General features: G+C 50.6%; 1 protein-coding gene across 5 annotated transcripts in view; it reads right to left on the bottom strand.

The window, feature by feature from the left end:
* The window catches only part of DNAJB6 (DnaJ heat shock protein family (Hsp40) member B6), a 67,640-nt gene extending 50,503 nt beyond the window's left edge, over positions 1–17,137 (bottom strand). For 3 of the 5 annotated variants that reach the window (XM_045496326.1, XM_045496329.1, XM_045496330.1), the window contains exon 1: positions 16,962–17,106. The gene's annotated coding sequence lies outside the window, so the exon portion shown is untranslated. Of the gene's footprint in view, positions 1–150; positions 1,094–16,961 lie in introns of those variants that run through there. The other 2 variants (XM_045496331.1, XM_045496327.1) reach the window with 2 other exon arrangements.
* Between the last annotated feature and the right edge of the window lie 2,702 nt (positions 17,138–19,839).

Genomic DNA, 19,839 nt, shown 5'->3' with positions numbered 1-19,839 from the left:
GGAGCTCCCAGCACTGCAGGACCGGGCAACCCACTGCGCCCAATGGAGCGAGGGTTAGAAAAGTCTCAGAACTAGGCTCCCACTTCCTAACGGCTGAGCCACACGTGGCCGGGGAGTCAGATGCCACCGCTCAGACATCCTTGAACTCACTTCAAAGCTTGTACTCTCAAGTCCAGTTTCGCCAGCCTTGGCACTCAGGTGCCTGTTTCCGTGCAAGTGACGACAACAGCGTGGCAGGGCCCTCAAGGCAGTCGGCGCACGCGTGGGAACTGGCCCTGCCTTGCCAGATGTGAACGCCGCGGTGTCTTAACCAGAGACACCCCCAGGACGGTCACTGGGGCTGAGTGAGCGCAGGAGAACCATCAAGTAGCAGCACCTAGAAGACGAGCAACACTCGCGTGATGGCGACCAACGGCCACCTGGCCCGCGTCCTAGACGGAGACGGCCCCTCGAAGAAAAGGCAAACGAACTGAAGTGTGCATCAGACCAGCCGTCTGCAGAGCCGGACCCCTCACCCTCCACCACCCCTGCAGCAGCAGGCTGTCCGTACCTCCCCTTTCCTCTGCTCCTTCACCCGGTCCTGCCCAGCCGCCACCCGCCCCCTGGCCCCCCACCAGCACAGGCACCCCCAGAAACAGCTCTCACAGCTGGGCGCCCCAAGCCCTCGGCACACTGGGCTTTCCGGTCCGTCCGTCTTGTGGTTTCCTCTCCCTACGAGCCCTGTGGGCACAGGGTGGGGAAGCCAGGGTTCCGGACCCCTTCTCAGGCTGCACTCCCGCGTCTTCATCGTCACCCCCGTTCCACAAATACCACGGATCCCGCAGCGATTCCCCAACGTAAGCTCCAATCCTAGGTCTCTGCTTGGCGCTTCAGACACGAATAGACAGATGACTGCTTGACACAGCCACTTGGCCGTGTGACAGACGTCGCAAATAGAACAGGACCAAATTTCACTGGGTCCCCACCCCACTCCTGGTCTTCCGCGACTGAATTCTACCTCGTGCTCTCATGCTGTGGACAGGACATTTCGCCCTCACCGACACCACTACCCACCCCGTGACAGAACACCCACACACGGCCATCCAGTTTCACCAGGCCTAGCTGCCAACTATCTCAAAACCCTTCCACTTTCTGCATCTTCAATGGCACCAGCCCCTCCTGCTGCAGGAGCCTCTTAACTTAATCACACCGTCTTCTCTCACAGCCAAGGTGAGCTATAAATACACAGGTGCTGTCACAACAGATGCGAGATGGTGTCCAGCACCGGACAGAACCGGCTACGAAGGACACGGTCAGCTCCGCCGAGGATCAGATGGAACGAGACGTTACTTCGCTGACCAACGCGGAGTCTGGGGCAGAGGCACAAGATGAGCCGAGGACACGCCGTCAAGCAAGAAACTGAAGACCCAGCCGACGTCCCAGGCCGGCCACTGTGACACCTTGAAGGTGACTGAGAGTGACAGCAACTGAATGAGGACACTTGGGCCCCGGGACTGGCGTGTGGAGCAGGAGAAGGGTATTCAGCAGAATACCGGCCGGACGGGACTCAAGCGTCTAGAGAACAGCACCGTGCCAACGTCGGCTGCTCCGTTCGGGGGTGTGTACTGTGGTTAGACTGAGGAAAACTGAGTCAAAGGTGGACAAGAAATGTCTGTCGACGTCTTGACAACGCTACTGTAGATCTGAAATCACTCCAAATTAAAAAACAAAAAAACCGAAGTCAAAAAGGAGTAGAGCCAGTTCAAAAGGACACGAGAACAAAGCTGATGGAGCACTCGTGGACCGGAAGGGACGGTGACGGGACCACCAGGAGGAGTGCCATGCGTCCCGAGCACACGAGCAGGAGTCCCGGGTGGTCTGTGCTGCCTGCCGCTGGATGAGCTACGCTTGTGACCAAATGGCTGATGAGCCAACATTCTTTTTAAAGAATTCCTGCTAACAGATGCACAAGAAATGCTAGAATTAGAAAATCACCCTTCTGAAAGTAATAACTGGGGTGCTTCTCAAAGCACAGACTTCGACCAGCAGCACCCGCATGTTCTTGCTAAGTGAAAGGACCTCTTAAGTAACCGGCTTTTAACTTTGCCTCATAAAACACTTAGTCCAAACATTCTTGCTTGAACAAAGTCCAGGGAGCAGAGCGGGCCTCCAGGGAGCTGTCACCCTTTGGTCCCTGGTCCACGGGCGGGCTGAATTTCTCTTCGACACAGGTATCTCCAAACACTCAGGGGTTTACCATCGTGAATTTTTCACTCTCTAGACATACAGCCTTACATCTCTGGGTTCCTAAATCTCCACCTTGAGCAAGCTCCAAGGCTGCGATCCCTTCCTACCCGGATTCCAGCACCATCAATGATGCAGGGACGGTCCAGATGTCACCAACGGAAGGGAACAAGACATTTCTCCTCTGAACCTGGATCACCAGTGCTAGGTCAACTCTCGTAAGAACCATACCTGACTTCAACTATCAACATGAACTCAGCTATGCCCTTTTGAGTCTGTGATCGCCCTGCTGCCGCCTCCCACTACTGCCTCTGTGCAACGGCGGCTCTTCAGATCAATGAGCCTCACAGCTCGCCCCAAAAAGTCCACCTTGCTTCCGTTGGCCCACTGTCGCAACCAATCAAAACCTCTTTGACACCAATTCTACCATCAACATATTTACTCCCAGTGAAAACAATGATGTAATTCTGAGTGACTGTAATCACATTTATTGATAACAATCATACGCTAGCTTAGAGAATAAGTCACCAAGTTTAGAAAACAAATATGTAAACAGGTTAGTCAAGGACAACACAAATATGTATGGAGACAATGAAACAAACAAAGCTTAAAAGAACACTGCCATTTATTGATGAACTGGAAAACAGAAAGCAAACGGAAAGCTCCCTGTGCAGAGACAACCTTAGCTTCAACTACAATGACCGCACACAGACAAAACTATGAAACCACATGGCCCATTAAGAGGCAAGAAGTTAGTATGGTAAGACTTGGGGGGGGGGGGGGGGGCGGCTCAAGAAAAAGGATACAATTCAAGAATAATTTTTTTAAGTAAGATTTTAGGGGTGCCTGGGTGTCTCAATCAGTTAAGTGTCCAACTCTTGGTTTCGGCTCAGGCAGTGATCTCATGGGTCATGAGAGTGAGCCCCGAGTTGGGCTCTGAGCTATCTGCACAGAGCCTGCTTGAGATTCTCTCTCCTCTGTCTCTGCCGCTCCCAGCTCATGAAGGCTCTCTCAAAACAAATAATTAAAACACATTTTCTTTTCAACGTTTATTCATTTTTGAGAGATAGAGCATGAGCGGGGTGGAGGAGACACAGAATCCGAAGCAGGCTCCAGGCTCTGAGCTGTCAGCACAGAGACCTACGCGGGGTCCAGAGACCCAGCTGTGAGATGGTGACCTGAGCCGAAGTCAGAAGCTTAACTGACTGAGCCACCCGAGTGCCCCAATAATTAAAACACATTTAAAAAAAAAAAGGGGGCCGACTTCAGCTCAGGTCATGATTTCACGGTCAGTGAGTTCAAGCCCCGCGTCGGGCTCTGTGCTGACAGCTCAGAGCCTGGAGCCTGTTTCAGATTCTGCGTCTCCCTCTCTCTGACCCTCCCCCGTTCATACTCTGTCTCTCTCTGTCTCAAAAATAAATAAACGTTAAAAAAAAATTTTTTTTTAATAAATAAATAAAATGGCAAACTCACGAGACAACATTTACTCTCCCTCCTCCTGAAACATCCACCAAGATTCTCCTTACAGATAGGACTTCTGCTTTCCAACACACGAAGAGCGGTAAAGTCACCACTCCACACCAACAAGCAAAACAAAGCTGAACTGAAAAACGGGATTTTTTTGTTATTTCCAGAGAGAGGGTGCACGTGGGGAAGGCACAGAGAGAGAGGATCCCAAGCAGGCTCCACACTGTCAGCACAGAGCCTGACGCGGGGCTCAATCCCACGAACCATAAGATCACGACCTGAGCCAAAATCAAGAGTCTGATGCTCAAACAACTGAGCCACCCAGGCACCCCAAGAAACAGCTTCTTTTTTTAGATCTGTCCCATAAGTGAGGTGTGCCTCCCGCACTGAAAACACAGGTGGGCACACAGAATGGGAACTCGCCGATGCAGAAGCCTCCAGAGAGGCTGACAGGGAAATCCGATGAGCTGACAGGGAAATCCGAACTGTCACCAGCTGGGGTTGCTGGCAGCTCTGTGAGGACAAGTCTGAGGTACACACTTTCATGAGCTCTACCAGCCCTCACGGGAAATCTGGGACAAAAACGTACTGGGGTTCGGGCAAGGGAAAAGGAACCATTTAAAAATACCAAAACATGGGGTGCCGAGCATTCAGCTCTTGGTTTTCTCTTGGGATTCTCTCTCCCTCTCTCTGCCCCTCAGCTGCTCATGCTCTCATGGGCTCTCTCTCCCTCAAAAATAAATAGGGGATGGGCGCCTGGGTGGCTCAGTCGGTTAAGTGTCCAACTTTGGGTGATGACCTCACGGTTCGTGGGTTCGAGCCCCGTGCTGGGCTCTGGGCTGACAGCTCAGGTCCTGGAGCCTGCTTCAGATTCTGTGCCTCCCTCTCTCTGTTCCTCCGCCACCTGTGCTGTCTCTCAAAAATAAACATTAAAAAAAATTTTTAAGAATTTTTTAAATAAATAAACTTTAAAACAAAATAAATACAAATACCAAAACAGGGGCACCTGGCTGGCTCAGTGGGTTGAACGTCTGACTCTTGATTTAGGCTCTGGTCAAAATCTGCTGGTTTGTGAGACAGAGCCCCTCTCCTCCAGTAGGGCTCCATGCTGGGGGAGGAGCCTGCTTGGGATTCATTCTCTCTCTCTCTCTCTCTCTCTGCCCCGCCCCCCCCCCCCCCCCAAACACCACACACCACTTTCTTCTAGAGGAAGTCTGCCCTCAGGGGAAATACATTGCTGGAGCCCAACCTACCTGGGGGCAGGGAAATACCCAACTCCAGTCCCCTCCTGCCCTCCTGTCCCACCCAAGGGGCAGTGGGAGGCACTGGTGAAGTGGACCAGAAAGTGGAGACCTGCTCAGGGACGGGGACACCTCCACCTCCCCCACCGGCCTGCACACCACTTGCCTACTGACAGCAAGCAGCTCCTTTGTCTGGTACCTCATGCGCACCTTTCAACGAAACACCACCGGGCATACCAGAGGGCCAAACACAGTCTGGCAGGCTTAAGCAAGCCTCGGCACAAGTCGCCCGTGCAGGAATCACCAAATCGGGAATCTGGTGAAACCGTGATTGATATGCTATGAGCTTTAATGGAAAAGCAGACTACACGCTACAACAGAGGCACAACGTAAGCAGAGGTGAAATTCCTAAGAGTCAGCAAGAAATGCTAGAGAGCGAAACCCCGGCAGAAAAGATCAAGGTCTCTGATGAGCCTAGTAGTAAACGGGGCATGGCTGGGCCAAGGGGCAGACAAGCCAGGGGAGGAGCGGACCGACCGCAGAGCACCCAGCGCCCGTGGGGCAGCCAGCAGAGGTGCAGCCCGCGGCCGGAGCGCCAGAGCTAGGAAAGGAAGGATCAGAAACAGGGCTCCGAAGCATCAATCAGCTCTGAAGGACTAAAGGAGAATTTCCCCCAAATTAACGTCAGGCACCCAACAACACCTCCAAGAAGAACGGAGAACACTATGTGGGGTAAATACCCAAAAATGACACCTGGGCGTATCACATTCAAACTTCAGAAAATCAAAGATTAAAAACATCTTGGAAGAAGCCAAAGGAAAAGACAGCCTACCTATGAGGAAGCAAAAGAATTCCATCCGTGTAAGAAAGAAGGGAGTGAAACAGTTTTAAAGTGCTGGGCGGGGAGGACGGGGTGGACGCCACCTCCAATTCTGTAGCCTGAAAAGTTATCCTGCAAAAGTGTTCTCTGGCCAACAAAAACTGAGGGAATTTGTTGCCAGCAGATCCACCTTGCAAAAAATGTTAGAAGTCCTTCAGAGAGAAGGAATATGACGTAGGACAAAAACTCAGATCTGCATAATGAACACCAGAGAAAAGAGACGTAGATATAAAATACGCTTTTATTTTCCTCAGTAACCTAACAGGTAACTGTCCCTTCAAATAACAGCAACAGCGTATTCCACGACAGACACCTCTGTGCGTCCCTAGACTTCCTGCAGGTGAAATGAACGAGAACCCCACAGGCAGGAGGAAAGAACTTGCATCAGAAGGTGCTTGCACTACCCAGGGACCGTGACAGTGTCGATGGCTGTGAAGTCAGTCATAAAGGAACACTACAAACTCTAGGGCGACCACGAAAAAAGGTAAAACGGAAAGGCGGGGGGGGGGGGGGGGGGGTAACACTCTAAAAAGGAAAGAAAATGGAATCACATGAAACGTTCAATTGAATCTACAAAAGGCAGGGGCGCCTGGATGGCTCAGTTGGTTAAGCGTCCCATGTTGATTTCAGCTCAGTTGGTGATCTCCTGCTATGTGAGATCAAGCCCCACTCTGGGCTCCGTGCTGAAGGTGAGGAACCTGCTTGCGATTCCCTCCCCGCCCTCTCTCAAAATAAATAAGTCAACTTAAAAAAAAAACAAACTACAGGGGCGCCTGGGTGGCGCAGTCGGTTGAGCGTCCGACTTCAGCCAGGTCACGATCTCGCGGTCTGTGAGTTCGAGCCCCGCGTCGGGCTCTGGGCTGATGGCTCAGAGCCTGGAGCCTGTTTCCGATTCTGTGTCTCCCTCTCTCTCTGCCCCTCCCCCGTTCATGCTCTGTCTCTCTCTGTCCCAAAAATAAATAAACATTGAAAAAAAAAAAAAAAAACAAACTACAAAAGGCAAAAAAGTTGGAAGCAAGGAAGACAAAAACAGCAACAGAGGACACTGGTAAAAACCCATAAATGGTTCAAGAGCCACTTTAAACATCAGTGGCCAGGGGGCACCCGAGTGGCTCAGTCAGGCTCCACACTGTTGGTTTCGGCTCAGGTCATGATCTCAGGTTTGTGGGTTTGAGCCCGAGTCCGGGCCCACACTGTGAAGCCTGCCTGGGATTCTCTCTCTCCCAGCCCCTACCCCACTCACTCTCTCACAATAAATAAACATTAAAAAAAAAAAAATCCACGGTCTGAATAAAGCATTCTGCAACCCACCTAACAGAATTTCTCCTGCGTGGCACACTGACCCACCCACTTCTCCATCAGCCTCCTCTCAGGCCCTTCGAAGAGCTCGCTCTTCCATGGGACACTCCCACGGGCTCCCCCCACCCCTCAGCTGACCAAATTGGACGCCCAGGCCCCTTCCCTGAACCCCGGCCGGCCAGGCCCCTACGACCCAGCAGCTACCCTTCCCTAGCTTAGCCTCTCCCATGGGTCAACCACCCACCGGGAAAAGTGGAAGGATGCACACACCTGCAAGGCCTCAGTCAGTACACCTGCCGGTTTCTGGCCTGCTACTTTTCGTGCCTGTCACCTTTACTGTTTTTTTTAACATTCTTAAAAATTGGTGTTAATGGGGGCGCCTGGGTGGCGCAGTCGGTTAAGCGTCCGACTTCAGCCAGGTCACGATCTCGCGGTCCGCGAGTTTGAGCCCCGCGTCGGGCTCTGGGCTGATGGCTCAGAGCCTGGAGCCTGTTTCCGATTCTGTGTCTCCCTCTCTCTCTGCCCCTCCCCCGTTCATGCTCTGTCTCTCTCTGTCCCAAAAATAAATAAACGTTGAAAAAAAAAAAATTGGTGTTAATGGACACGCTGTAATAGTCACAAAAAACACAAGTTAGAGATGCTAGTTATTTTTCCTGCAACAGTGAAGATGAAATGTTTCATTAATTTACTACCAAAACCCATGACACATCACCTGTGTCATCTTGGGGGGGGGGGGGGGGGGACGGACCTCAGACTCCTGCACAGCATCAAAGGCTCGTCCCCTGATTTCGTATCCTCCCGGCTGCCATCCCAGGTGCAAACCGGACTCCACCATCAGGCTTTGAACAATGAGGTCTGAGTGCCCTGGTCCCTCCCAGGTGCCCTCTGCATCCTCCAACTGCAAGGAGGACACGCCCCCTCGCCGGAGGACACTTCAGTGCAGCTAGCTTCCTCTCCGCTGAAACTGCATCTTACACACGCCTCCATCATAGCATGCATCATCATCTCGCACCCATCACTGTCTTCCAGGCTTTTTACATCATAAACTCCTTGAGGGCAGAACCCATCAAAGTTAGCTTTCGATCTCGGTAATCCAGTCCCCAGAAAATTATGAGGAGACTGAGTACAGTTACTCTGGGGAACAAAATGTCAGGGAACTATAAAGTTCCCTCATATTCCACTGGTGAATCAGCTGAAGCCCCATCGATTCATCAATATGCATGCTGCACTCAGTAAACGTTGGTGCATAAAGGGTTTATATTTCCTAATTAAATCTCCCAGAGATTTCACTTCTAGGAAGACTTGAGCAACTTAGCAAATCTTCTCATTGGCTAGGACTCGGTCCATGACGGCGATCTTTTTAACGTCTGTTGGGCAACCATCTTTGACGACTCCATGGAGCCCATCACTACCTACTTACTTGGTCAACTGTTCTAGCAACACTGGAAACACACTTAAAACCATTCCTTCCCAGTCTGTGTTCAGACAAATGACACTGCATGTGACTTGAACACACCTCCTGCCTTACAAGGATAAACTCAGTCAACGAAAAGAGCAGAACTGGAGACATTTAAATTAGTATCTTTCAAACTTTTGGTAGAGTGTGCAAGGTTGAATTTGGCAAATTAAAAAAATACATGTGAAACACAAACACAAAGACGATAATGTGACCTGATAAAGGTGTTACCTATACAGCTATTACTATACTACAACACATAAACGTATAAAGACACATACGCCCCAAACTTCCAAGGTCACAGGCCAACTTTATGTCAATATAAGAAATAAAGAATTCAGGACTAAATCACCAAAAGAAAAAAATTTATGCAGTACCAGGACAAAGAAATGTGGGCACGGCGGCACCACCGCCAGAAGTAATGGTCAGATGGAAACCAGGCACCAGGCCTGCACCCCAGCTCACGCTGCAGAGGCCCTTACTGGCAGGGCAGTTTCAGAAAACACACACACAGGCCACTATTACCCCTTTAACAATGAAAGCCATCCCATGGGGTGGCAGGCACCACAGACACGGGAGCACCCTGACCCAGCTGATACCTGAGCACCCAGTTCAGGCACTGAGGGCAGGACCGCTGTCCTTATTTCTGCACCAGAAAACCCGAGGCCCAGAGACGGTACCCAGCCAGGGTTCAGAGTTGCACACCACTGTGGTGAACGAGCGAACCAGGAGTCAAGCTCAGAGCCAGGCCCTCCAAGCATAAGCTGCTCTCTTTAGATACAGAAGTGAGACGCCAAAGTAGCTCACTGCGGGGGGGGGGGGGGGGGGGAGCCTAGGGGCGCAGTAGGTTAAGCTTCCAAACTCTTGACTTCATCTCAGGGTGCTTGAGATCAAGCCCCAGATGGCGCTCTGCCATGATAGCGGAGAGCCTGCTTTAGATTCTCTCTCCCTGCCCACCCCCCCCCCCAAATAAACATGAGACATGAGAAAAAAAGAAGTATCTCACTAAGTATGCTGTAGAAATTTCTACATCAAAACAATGGGTCTTTTAAAAAAATAAGAAAGAAAAAGACACCATCTCACCCACCTGCCTTCCGCAGAGGCTGCACTAATTTCCAGCCTAACCAGTATCATCAGCCTCATGTTCCTACCCTCAGGAACAACACTAACCTGTTTGACTTTTCCAGCCACTTAAGTGAAGCCTGATCTGTTTTGCACCCATGAAGTTAAGCATCTTTTCATGTTCAAGAGCTATTTGTAAGTGCCTCCACTGAACTGCTGGCCTATGTCCTTTGCCCATTTTTCCACCTGCTGGCCTTTGTGTTTGGCGGAGGGTGGGGGGGAGTGTTTAACCAAATTTTACAAAGGCCACTGGAAACCAAGTTCTTACTATGTCTTCTAACATCCATTCCTTCAATGGGGGCCATTCACCAGCTGAGCTGAAAAATATTCACTTGCTGGGGCTGGAAGAAGTGGTCACTATAGAGTACTCCTATCAACATAAGACAGAGTGCGATTCAAACTCTCAAGCGAGTCCAGACAAGCCCAGGACAGGCACCCTGTCAGCACAGAGGCTCCAGAGAAAGAGGCACAAACAGAGACCTACAGAGATGGTGGTCTACAGAGCCACCTAGTGTGTGGGGAGGCTCCTCTAGTGGGTTAAGCATCTGACTCTCGCTTTCTGCTCAGGTCATGATCTCACAGTTCAGGTTCATGGGTTCAAGCCCTGCGCTGGGCTCTGCACTGACAGTGTGGAGCCTACTTGGGATTCTCCCTCTCTGCCCCTCCCCAGCTGGCATGCTCTCTCTCTCAAAATAAACAAACTTGTAAGAAAATATGTTCCTGTACACCCAATATGCCAGATATTGTGCATCCTAACCTCATCTTCTCAAGAAGTCTCCATCCATTACGCTGTACCTGAACGATCACGGACTAGCTGTCTCTGGAAAAACAAATTCTCACTTCTTTTAGGTTACACTTCAGTAGTCTCGACGACACACAGACAAATCCTGTGGTCTAAAGCTTCGGTTCATCTGAGAAAACAGCTGCTGGAGTAAAGAGATTAGTTCTCACAGCACATCGTCCTCGAAGGATGAAATGCCTCCTCTTTCCCAGAGATTCTCTGGATTAACCGTTTCTCAAGTCTAACTCCGAAGGGTCCAACCCTGCCCATGGAGACTCTTGCTTTCCTCCCAGTAAACCTTACAACCACGAAAACTGAGCTGGGGCATATACACACACACAACTGCCAACATGTCCCTGGGAGTGAAGGCTGGTACTTCAAATACCGATTTCTCTAACGTTGCTTGCACTTTAACCCCTGTACCATGACCTCAATACCAAAACAGAAGCTCTGGTTCCCAAAGTTAAGTCAGCTAGCAACTTCTACAACCACTCTACAGGTGAATTAAACCACCATTATTAACATTTACAAGTTTTATATTCCTAGAGAGTTCTTGATGATAGAATTCTGGGTAAAATAAGTCTGGTCATTTTTTCTAAGTGAGATTTCACTTCAATGACCAAGAGAAAAAAGAGCATTTATTTCCCAATCAAACCACCTTTACTAACTTCTTTTCCTGTACATCATTGAAAAAGTACTAGAAAGGCACGCTACAGATTCCCAAACCTCTTGGGTACCTTCAAAACCTCACCTGATTCACTTTAGACTTCCTATGACCAATGAACCACCTCATTTTCCATTCAATACGATAATCTCTAAAAATCCAGCCCCTTAAGTCAAATACTCTTCATCAACTGCATGCAAACCAGTCCGTAGGGAAAGAAAAGCTCTAGCTACAAAGAGAACACTGGGGCACCAAAACAAAGAGGGAAGTTAAATGTAACAAAATATCCCATGACACCACTAAACGCACAACTTCACTACCCCACCCTCCAAATACCATTTCCCCCACCCCACCCCAGAAACAAGGTGCAAACAGAAATGATCTCTATGGAATAAGGCGAGGAGTGCTCTTGTCCATGAAGTTTATCTACCCTCATCTTTGACCATGAACATAGTAGGTATTTGATGACCTACATGAGGTGCTCCATGATGAGTTAGCTCTAACAAGCCAAATTTTCTACACAGCTCAGTTACAAAACCTTGGTTTTGTTACTATTTTACAAAAGAGAGAAAGATACTCAAGAACATATGTGTCCAACATGACTGCTACAAACACACCACCCTTTCAGACCTCTAACAGACTCTTGGAGTCAAGGTCCTCAAGCCTGGGACTTAAGACACCTCTACATTCTGAAATGTTGTTACTCTGTATCCCAAATCTTAGCCACCCACAGAAGTGACCATCTTTCCACCAGATCTTTCTCAAACATCTCTCCACCTAACATCTAAGCAACCTTGCTCTGCTTGCAAAACAGAAACAAAACCTCCTTTGTTCCTTCCCAATCCATGAGACCCAACATTGAAAATGGAGCTCAAGGCAGAAATCCCCTTTCTTGCACAAGGCCTGTTCTATCCCCCCCCCCCCACCCACCCCCACCCCCCACCGGGAGGATGCTGCCGGTTCTACACTGTTTCAAGTAACGTAATTCCAGGTCAAAAACCCACTGAAGACACTCCCTCTCTTCAGCTTTAAAAACCAGAAAATCAAAACACTCATTACTTCTACTAACCCAGAAAAGTCATAATTGTAAAGAAAACATTTTCTAAAATGTTTAATTGTGACATCAAACTAATTTAGTGCAATGCTGCCTGCTTCGTGGAAAAGCAGCAGGCCCGACGTTCAACAAGAAAGAGGTCTGGGAGTTTCCTCTGTGTCATTTCATTACCTGACAAATTACCAGAACAAACACATACGTAGGTGGGGAAACACAGAAATGAACTGTCACTCCTTATCACAGACCATCTACTAAGTCTTTATCTTGTGCTGACCTAACATGTCCTTAAGTATTCCCGACACAAACGAGGAAATTACTTCCACTGTAACTCAAGATCTCAGACCAACGATTGCAAAAACCGGCCATCGTCAACTATCAGACACTTAGAAGCACGACTAAAGTCCCTTCATTACAAGAGAAGACACGGCAAGCACTCAGTCCTGGTACTTGTGAACGCAAATTGGGTATTTTTGCCCCCAACTTTCCTAAAATCTGGATTTCATTTACCGCAGCAGGGTAATCAGGACAAAGACACGCCTGGAAGAAGGATCCAATTCAACCAGTATTCTCTCGGCACCCTGGGTCTGGAGCAATGCGACAGGCACAAAGGGAACACACAAGAGAAGGTTCCAGGCCTGCCCCAGGGAACACACAGGAAGGCCCCAGCACAGATACAAGGCAAACTGCAATAGCCTTTGCTGGTGAAAAGTAGGATGAGCATTTCCAAGGGCACAGATCACATGCCACCTGAAGAAATCACACTCCAAATACAACTGATCCTTGCAACTGAAGTGAAGAATCCTAAAACACCTGGAGTATTTTCATAAATAAATATACACACACAAAAAAACAAACCCACGAAGTTCTACTGCCTCACAGCCGTTCACCGTAGTTGCTATTGTCTATCTAGAATGGCCAAAACTCCTTACAAATGTTAGGGGTAGCATTTTTAAAAACACCAAACTATGTCCAAATAAGGAATAGCTCTCGAAATAAGGTATTACGGATATAAATAAAACAGACTCCTCCCCCCACTGACGTAGAATGCAACCCTTAGAAATTTAACGACCTTTTTAATTCCTCTAAGATTTTATTTTCAAGTAATCTCTACACCCAGCAATGGCCACGAACTTACAACCCTGAGGTCAAGAGTCACACACTCCACCGACTGAGCCAGCCAGGCACCCTTCATAATTTTTTTCGGCAATTAATTTTCCCCACCTTAAAAATGAGACATTTAAAAAAATAACAAGGTATTTTTTAAACTTTCTTAAGTAGAACATTTAAACAAAAGAGGTCAGCAACGGGTGCACCTGGATGGCTCGGTGGGTTCAGCATCCAACTCACTTCAGCTCAGGTCAGGATCTCCAGGCTTGTGAGTTCGAGCCCCTGAGTCAGGCTCTAAGCTGACAGTACGGAGCCTGCTTGGGATTCTTTCTCTTTCTCTTTCTCTCTCTCTCTCCCTCTCCCTCCCTCTCTCTCTCTCTCCCTCTCCCTCCCTCTCTCTCTCTCCCCCCTGCTCACACTCCCTCAAAATAAATAAGCTTCTTAAAAAAAAAAAAAGTTCGACTGGTTTCTGCATGCACCCCTAAAATTACAAAGTTTGAAAAACACCTATAATCAACCTGTAACGAAAGCATCAAAATTCTCCAAGCTGAACTCCAGAAGTTTTTTCCAATTAGGCTTTAAAATTGTCTTTCCATTCCTACATTATCATCCTTTTTTTATTTTATTTTATTTATTTACTTACTTATTTGAGAAAGAGAGAAAGAGCGTGTGAGCACAAGCAAGGGAGGGGCAGAGAAGAGAATCCCAACCAGGCTCTGCTGTTAGTGCACAGCCCGACCTGGGGCTCCAACTCCCAAACCATGAAGTCCTGACCTGAGCCAGAACCAAGAGTCGACACTTCAGTGACTGAGCCACCCAGGAGCCCCTAATAGTCACTTCTACTACTATTCTTATCTTCACCAACTTTGCTTTTCTTCTCATTTACCTCCTGAACTTAAAGTTCTCACAGATCTTATTTATGCAAAAAAACACTACAGCATTTGTTACATCTCGCCACTGACCCTGTCCTGAGAATTCCCTAATAAGCCTGCAATTATGCCAGTTTCCCCACTAGGTGGTGTCCTGAACAAATTTAGAACAAACCAAATTTCCAACATAGACCTCCACCACTCTAAATTTTGCAATCATTTCCCAGATAGTAAAAAGGCGAAATAAGGCTTTTTAAATACCCTACTAAAACATCAACTTACAAATATAAAGCCTGATTCCGTTAACTTAATCCTTACCCAGAGACATCAGAAATGGAACATAATCACCCTTAACCATCACAGCGGCTGATGGCAGTCCCACCGCTGTAACCTCAGTGGAAGGTAACAGGAAACATCACCAAGGTGACACAGTGAGCATTACACTGCAACCCTGAAAAGCTGAACTTAAAATAATTTACCAGGGCGCCTGGCGGCTCAGTCGGGTAAGCAAGCGTCCGAGTTCAGCTCAGGCATGATCTTGAGGTTCGGGAGTTTGAGCCCCGTGTCGGCTCTGTGCTGACAGCTCAGAGCCTGGAACTTGTTTCAGATTCTGTGTCTCCCCAACCCCCTCTCTGCCCCTCCCCCACTCCCACTCCTTCCCTCTCTTGAAAATAAACATTAAAAACAATTTTTTAATGGGAAAAACTAACTTACCGAGCTTTAAAGTCCCTTTTTAAAACTAAAAAATACACATGCATACATCATCCCACCACAAACCTGATTTTTGAGTTTGCTGGGTTGAAAACTATTGATGGTGCAGAGTACAACTGCATTTGTTTGAAACTGTCCAAAACAGAGTTAATACAAGGAAAAACGAGTCTACTCTTAATTCTTACACCTGTAAGAATCATGAGTTTGCTGAAAAAGAAAAGCTATTGTAAGCCACTTAATTGCAGGAATAGTGTAATTCCCTACCCATAATTTACTCTTCAGAATATTAGTCAAAGGATACTCCCCACCCAGCCCTCCAGGTAAGTCAGACCGGCAACCAAAAATACCTCTCAAATACACCATGTCAAGAAAACAAACTTAACAACACTGATTTTTTTTTTTTTTTTCCTACGAGGGTGCTGAACTCCTGAAACTCTTTAAAGCCTCGTTTTTAAACTTCCATTCTTCCCCTTCTACAGCACCAGCTCAAGGCTGCTTAGGCCCATTTCAAAACTCAGCCTCTCGCTCCCACACCCACCAACCAACCACTCCGCCAAGCCCATTTACTTCCCGAATTCAGACGCGAGTAACCAACATTCCACCGCCCACTAGATAATGTGCATAAAAAGCACGGATCTTTTTGTTACCGGGCATACAAATACAGAAGCACTGGGGCCCCCGCATAGGTGGCTCAGTCGGTTAAGCCTCGGCTCGGATCGTGATCTCTCTGGTGTGGGTTCGAGCCCCGCGTCGGGCTCTGTGCTGACGTGTGGAGCCCACCGGGGATCCCGTTCCCCTCTCTCTCTGCCCCGCCCCTGCTCCTGCCCTCGCTCTCAAAAAAAAATAAAGAAAATAAAAATAAGTAAACGTTAAAATATATACACGCAAGTACTAACCCCAGAGAAACTGTAGTCTCTTACTGTGAACAGGAGAAGTCCAGATTAAATTTCCCAGAGAAATCTGAGAATGGGGTAGTCTGGGGGGAGAGGCAGGCTGTAAATACGCGTCATTAAAACATTTCTGATACACACAATCAGCGGAGAAAACGATCAGGAAACGCGTTCCAACGACAAGTTTCTTCTCTCCTTTCGCTGGTCGGTCATTCAAGTTTCCCCTAACTCAACTCGAAGTCTTATGAATTCTGGTCCCAACTCAACTGGGCGCCGCTCCGCCTGCCCCGCCCCCCGCCAGGTGGCGGTGTGACCTTGCCCCCTTTCCCGTCCGCTCTCAGGTGGTAAAGGAACGCGTCCGCGGCCCCTAACAACCACTACTGCCTCACAAAACAGGTCTGGGCCACACGAAGTTTGCGATTTACTCTTCTCGCCAACTCCATCCCTGCTTGGGCAGAAGCGGCCATAAACCGCAAGCTCCGGTACAGCCCCCCCCCCCCCCCCCCCGCACACTGGCCATTTCGGTTGAAATTCGGGCATTCTGCTAGTCGTCAAACTTTAGAAAATCCCAGGGGGAAGTTCCGGGAACGCGGCTTCGCGTCTCCCGGAGCCGCTTCCTGGTCCCCGCGCCCCGCAGCGCCGCCCCCCGCGAGGCTTCCACTCTCTCTGCAGACCCGCCTGGTCTCCGGCTTTGGGCTCCTTCCTCCACGCGGAGCTTGAAAGAAAGAACAAACCCGCCTTGCACGCCGCCGGCCCCCCGCCGCTGCTGAACTGGAGGGACGCAGGGTGACCCCGGCCCCGCGCCGCCCGCCCTCCGCACGGGCCCCGGCCCAACCGCCGGCGCGGGCCGGCCCAGGACGAGTGCCACCCCCCGACTGCGGGGGCCCGCGGCCTCGCACCGGGTCCCCGTGCTCCGCGGCCCGACGCCCCCCCCCGACCCCCCCCCCGGCCTGACCCCCCCACCCCCCCCCCCGCCTGACCGCCCGCCCGAGGCCGGACGCCCACCCGCGCGGCCCGCACCCCCCCGCCTCACGGCCGCCCGGACTCCACAGCGGGCCCCTGGCCGCCACCGCCGCCCCAGCCCGACGCCCACCCCCCCGAAGCCCCGGCCCCACGGCAGGCCCCTGGTCCCCGACCCCCCGACGCCGGCCCCACGCCCGCCCCGAGGCCCGACCCCCGCCCGCGGGCGGCCCTCACCGAGGACAGGGAGCCGGCAGCGGGCAGGAGGCGCGGCGGGGCGGCGGCCCGGGTCCCCTCAGCTCCGGCACGGCGGCGCTGGCGGCGGTGGCGGCGGCGGCTCCTCGCGCTTTCCTTTCTCTCCTTTCTCCGACAACAAACAGGAAGTGCGTCACGCGGCGGCGGCGGCGCGGCGACGTGCACTTCCGCCCGACCCTGACGCCGCGCATGCGCCCCGACCCGCCCGCCTTCCCGAAGGTTCGCGGAGGCCGGGCGCTGGCGAGAGGCGGGGGTGGGGGGAGCGGAGCCGGGAGCCGTGCCCCGGAGCCCCCCGCGCGTCCCGCCCCGCGCCGGCCGAGCTTGGCGACGGCGGCGGCGGGTCTGGGACGCCTGACCCGGGCCGGTCTTCGTCTCCCCGGGGCCGGCCGGCCTCGGCCGCCCGGGGACCCGCCTCCGTGACCTCCGCTAGTTTAGGCCACATTCAGGGTAATGAATAAGACACGGCAGGCGCAGGGGGAGCTCCGAGCGGAAGCGGCCCCTTTGTGAGCGGACGCTTGTGTGCACGCGCGACGTCCGCGTGTGAGCCTGTCGCCCCGCAGTGCCAGCCCCGGTGGGGGACCGAGCCCGGGGAGCTGCGTGCAGCGCGCTCCCTGCTCCCCTCCCGGAGCCCCCTCCCCAAGCCCAGCGCCCTTCTGGCTGCCGCCGAAGGTGGTGTTGCCGGCGGCCGCCTGAGCCACTTCAGGGAGCTGCTCGGTCTTCCTGCGTGTCTCCCGTGTGCCCGGGACGTACGCACGGTGTTACACTTCTGCTTGCTCTGCTGCCAGTCGGCCTTACGTCAGTTTAATCGCTGGCCCAGCTGAAGAACCCGCAAGGGAAGAGGGGAGAACTCTGCCCCCATGGAGCCGATCCGAGTCCTGCGGTAGAGCACACCGTCCACACTTTTTATTTGTAACAGCTGATTACTAACCTTCACTGTAGGCATCTGGAAGGTTTAAGTAGCGTGGCTGTAGTTTTAACTGCTCTAGGGGCTGAGGGCGGGCCGCCCCGAGACCCAAGACGGGCCACTCTGGCATGAAGGTGATTTTGAGGTGAAGGCGGTGGAGCCCCCGTGAGCTCAAGAGAACCCCTCCCTGGATAACATGGAAGTCACATTCCTTCTCTTTGAAGTCCCAGACCCCTGCCTTCTTCTCAATTCGGGAGGACACGTTTCCCTCACTTGGCCTGACTTTAGAATTTCCATGGCTGCGTGGGTTCCCCACGTGTAAGCTATTAAATTAGGTATTTCTCCTGCTCGTCTATCTCACATTAATTTGATCCTTAATCCAGTTAGAAGGACTTTGAAGACAGGAATTCTGGCTTCCCTGTAAGGAGACAGGACACGCTTGCTACCACCCGAGGCTGCTCAAAAAGGAAACATTCTTTTACATTGTGTGTATTCTTTTGTTTCTTAAACCCTCATTGTATCACAAGGTAGATTTTAGTAGGTAACCAATCAGCAAAAGGAAACAAGTTTCTTTGAGTCAATTTCCTGCAACGTTTCCTGCGCCTGGGTGGCGCAGTCGGTGAAGCGTCCGACTTCAGCCAGGTCACGATCTCGCGGTCCGTGAGTTCGAGCCCCGCGTCAGGCTCTGGGCTGATGGCTCAGAGCCTGGAGCCTGTTTCCGATTCTGTGTCTCCCTCTCTCTCTGCCCCTCCCCCGTTCATACTCTGTCTCTCTCTGTCCCAAAAATAAATAAACGTTGAAAAAAAAACTAAAAAAAAAAAATACAACACTTGATGGTAACACTTAAGATAGGCTCAGCAGAGACGAGCACTTCATTCAGATATACGCACAATTTGACAATTTGGCACAGTCCCGTGTAACCGTATATACCAGCCCACTGAGGGAGTTTTATTTCCCTTCCAGTGTTGACAATGCTATCATGTGACATTTCACATTTAAATAAGTCCCTACAGCAAGTGTGAGCTAATCTTGAAATGCAGACAGCACAGAGACTTGAATTTTAAATAGTAAGTGGTAGGCTCACCACAAATAACTTCTTCGTTCTCCCTCCAAAAATAAATTAATAAAGTAATAAATAAATGTTTGTTAAAACATCTGTCAATGCAGTGAACCACATCACCAGAAAAACCAACTAGGACAGAACAAGTCTCCGGCCCTGACGGGGTCCACGTGGTGTTCTGGATGAACATTAAATAAAGGCCCTAAATGGCAATGCCTAAGTAACTCTTTTAAAAAAAGAAGATGGGCCACCTGGGTGGCCCAGTAGGTTGAGAGTCCATCCAGCTCTTGGTTTCCGCTCAGGTGAGTTCCAGCCCCAGCTCTGTGCTGACAGGGCAGAGTCTGCTTGGAATTCTCTCTCTGTCCCAGTCTCTGCCCCTCCCCCTCCATTCTCTCCCCTCCCCCCCCCATAAATAAATAAATAAATAAATAAATAAATAGACTTTTAAAAAAAAAGTAACTCTCTTAAGTAAACAACAGAGATCTTTCAAGATAAGATTCGGGATTTATTCCAAAATTAACGTTAGCCCAGATAGTGGTGCTACTGGAAACTCCAGTCCACAGGACAATTATCTCGAGAAGAAACAGCAAGGATTCCCACGGGAGGAAGGCACCTTTGCAGGGGAAGGAGGAGGCAGAAGCAGAAGGGCAGAGTCGGCCTGCGGAGGGTGAGCAGGTGGTGTAACAGGCACAAAGGCTTTGCACCCTGAGGATGGGAAGGAACTCCCTGTGTGGAGGCAAGGACTTGACTCCTTCTCTGGTGGGAAAGAAAGCTACTCGATGACAAACCTGTGGTTTGCAGCGTGGCTGGAAGAGTCGGGAGGCTCTGACCTTGTTGCCTCGCCTGTAAAGTGGGGATAATGGGCTTGTTGTGAGGGTTGTGTGTGTTCGTCCCAA

This window comes from Leopardus geoffroyi, chromosome A2 (assembly GCF_018350155.1).
Source record: "Leopardus geoffroyi isolate Oge1 chromosome A2, O.geoffroyi_Oge1_pat1.0, whole genome shotgun sequence".
NCBI lineage: Eukaryota > Metazoa > Chordata > Mammalia > Carnivora > Felidae > Leopardus > Leopardus geoffroyi.
The sequence above is the reverse complement of the archived record's forward strand: the minus strand, read 5'-3'. Positions and strand labels throughout refer to the sequence as shown.